This window comes from Heterodontus francisci, unplaced genomic scaffold, assembly GCF_036365525.1.
Source record: "Heterodontus francisci isolate sHetFra1 unplaced genomic scaffold, sHetFra1.hap1 HAP1_SCAFFOLD_83, whole genome shotgun sequence".
Classification (NCBI taxonomy): domain Eukaryota; kingdom Metazoa; phylum Chordata; class Chondrichthyes; order Heterodontiformes; family Heterodontidae; genus Heterodontus; species Heterodontus francisci.
In genome coordinates, this window is record NW_027141917.1 from 5,274,157 (window position 1) to 5,278,322 (window position 4,166).

Below are 4,166 nucleotides of genomic sequence, written 5' to 3' on the forward strand. Positions count from 1 at the left end.
ACAGACAACAAGTAACAAAGACATACAGTGACACCCAGTAACACAGACAAACACATACACCAAGTAACAAAGACATACACTGACACCCAGTAACACAGACACACACTTGCACTAAGTAACACAGACATACACTGACACCCAGTAACAAAGACATACACTGACACCCAGTAACACAGACACACACTTACACGAAGTAACAAAGACATACACTGACACACAGTAACAAAGACACACACTGACACCCAGTAACAAAGACACACAATTACACCAAGTAACAAAGACATACACTGACATCCAGTAACACAGACACACACTTACACCAAGTAACAAAGACATACACTGACACCCAGTAACACATACACACACTGACGTCAAGTAGCAAAGACATGCACTGACACCAAGTAACAAAAGACATACACTGACAACCAGTAACACAGACACACACTTACACCAAGTAACAAAGACATACACTGACACCCAGAAACACAGACACACCCTTACATCAGGTAACAAAGACATACACTGACTCCCAGTAACATAGACACTCACTGACACCAAGTAACAAAGACATGCACTGACACCCAGTAACAAAGACATACACTGACAACCAGTGACACAGACACACACTTGCACCAAGTAGCAAAGACACGCCGCACTGACACCAAGTAACAAAGACATACACTGACAACCAGTAACAAAGACATACACTTACACCCAGTAACACAGAAATAAACTGACACCCAGTAACCCAGATGCACACTTCCACCAAGTAACAAAGACACACACTGACACCAAGTAACAAAGACATACACTTACACCCAGTAACACAGACATACACTGACACCAAGTAACAAAGACAGACACTGTCGCCCAGTAACAAAGACATACACTGACACCCAGTGACACAGACACACACTTGCACCAAGTAACAAAGACAGACACTGACACCCAGTAACACAGACACACACTTAAACCAAGTAACAAAGACATACACTGACAACGAGTAACAAAGACATACACTTGCACCCAGTAACACAGAAATAAACTGACACACAGTAACAAAGACATACACTGACACCCAGTAACACAGACACACACTTGCAACAAGTAACACAGACAGACACTGACACCCAGTAACACAGACACACACTTACACCAAGTAACAAAGAGATACACTGACATCCAGTAACACAGACACACACTTACACCAAGTAGCAAAGACAGACACTGACACCCAGTAACACAGACACACACTTAAACCAAGTAACAAAGACATACACTGACACCAAGTAACAAAGACATACACTTTCACCCAGTAACACAGACATACACTGACACCCAGTAACACAGACACACACTTACATCAAGTAACAAAGACATACACTGATACCCAGTAACATAGACACACACTGACACCAAGTGACAAAGACAAGCACTGACACCAAATAACAAAGACATACACTTACACCAACTAACACAGACATACAATGACACCCAGTAACACAGACACACACTTACACCAAGTAACAAAGACACACACTGACACCCAGTAACAAAGACATACACTGACACCCAGTAACAAAGACATACGCTGACACCAAGTAACAAAGGCACACACTTACACCAAGTAACAAAGACATACACTGACACCAAGTAACAAAGACATACACTGACACACAGTAACAAAGACACACACTGACACCCAGTAACACAGACACACACTGACACCCAGTAACACAGACACACACTGACACCAAGTAACAAGGACATACACTGACACCCAGTAACAAAGACATACACTGACACCCAGTAACACAGACACACACTTCCACCAAGTAACAAAGACACACACTGACACCAAGTAACAAAGACATACACTTACACCCAGTAACACAGACATACACTGACACCAAGTAACAAAGACAGACACTGTCGCCCAGTAACAAAGACACACACTGACACCCAGTAACACAGACACACACTGACACCAAGTAACAAGGACATACACTGACACCCAGTAACAAAGACATACACTGACACCCAGTAACACAGACACACACTTACACCAAGTAACAAACACACACACTGACAACAAGTAACAAAGACATACACTGACACCCAGTAACACAGACACACACTTGCACTAAGTAACAAAGACAGACACTGACACCCAGTAACACAGACACACACTTGCACCAAGTAACAAAGACGGACACAGACACCCAGTAACACAGACACACACTTACAACAAGTAACAAAGACATACACTGACACCCAGTAACACAGACACACACTTGCACTAAGTAACACAGACATACACTGACACCCAGTAACAAAGACATACACTGACACCCAGTAACACAGACACACACTTACACGAAGTAACAAAGACATACACTGACACACAGTAACAAAGACACACACTGACACCCAGTAACAAAGACACACAATTACACCAAGTAACAAAGACATACACTGACATCCAGTAACACAGACACACACTTACACCAAGTAACAAAGACATACACTGACACCCAGTAACACATACACACACTGACGTCAAGTAGCAAAGACATGCACTGACACCAAGTAACAAAAGACATACACTGACAACCAGTAACAAAGACATACAATTACACCCAGTAGCACAGACATACACTGACACCCAGTAACACAGACACACACGTACACCAAGTAACAAAGACATACACTGACACCCAGAAACACAGACACAACCTTCCATCAAGTAACAAAGACATACACTGACACCCAGTAACATAGACACTCACTGACACCAAGTAACAAAGACATGCACTGACACCCAGTAACAAAGACATACTCTGACAACCAGTGACACAGACACACACTTGCACCAAGTAGCAAAGACAAGCCGCACTGACACCAAGTAACAAAGACATACACTGACAACCAGTAACAAAGACATACACTTACACCCAGTAACACAGAAATAAACTGACACCCAGTAACCCAGACGCACACTTCCACCAAGTAACAAAGACACACACTGACACCAAGTAACAAAGACATACACTTACACCCAGTAACACAGACATACACTGACACCAAGTAACAAAGACAGACACTGTCGTCCAGTAACAAAGACATACACTGACACCCAGTGACACAGACACACACTTGCACCAAGTAACAAAGACAGACACTGACACCCAGTAACACAGACACACACTTAAACCAAGTAACAAAGACATACACTGACACCCAGTAACACAGACACACAATTGCACCAAGTAACACAGACATACACTGACACCCAGTAACAAAGACATACACTGACACCCAGTAACACAGACACACACTTGCAACAAGTAACACAGACAGACACTGACACCCAGTAACACAGACACACACTTACACCAAGTAACAAAGAGATACACTGACATCCAGTAACACAGACACACACTTACACCAAGTAACAAAGACAGACGCTGACACCCAGTAACACAGACACACACTTAAACCAAGTAACACAGACATACACTGACACCCAGTAACAAAGACATACACTGACACCCAGTAACACAGACACACACTTGCAACAAGTAACACAGACAGACACTGACACCCAGTAACACAGACACACACTTACACCAAGTAACAAAGACATACACTTTCACCGAGTAACACAGACATACACTGACACCCAGTAACACAGACACACACTTACATCAAGTAACAAAGACATACACTGATACCCAGTAACATAGACACACACTGACACCAAGTAACAAAGACATGCACTGACACAAAATAACAAAGACATACACTTACACCAACTAACACAGACATACACTGACACCCAGTAACACAGACACACACTTACACCAAGTAACAAAGACACACACTGACACCCAGTAACAAAGACATACACTGACACCCAGTAACAAAGACATACACTGACACCAAGTCACAAAGGCACACACTTACACCAAGTAACAAAGACATACACTGACACCGAGTAACAAAGACATACACTGACACACAGTAACAAAGACACACAATGACACCCAGTAACACAGACACACACTGACACCCAGTAACAAAGACACACACTTGCAACAAGTAACACAGACAGACACTGGCACCCAGTAACACAGACACACACTTACACCAAGTAACAAAGACAT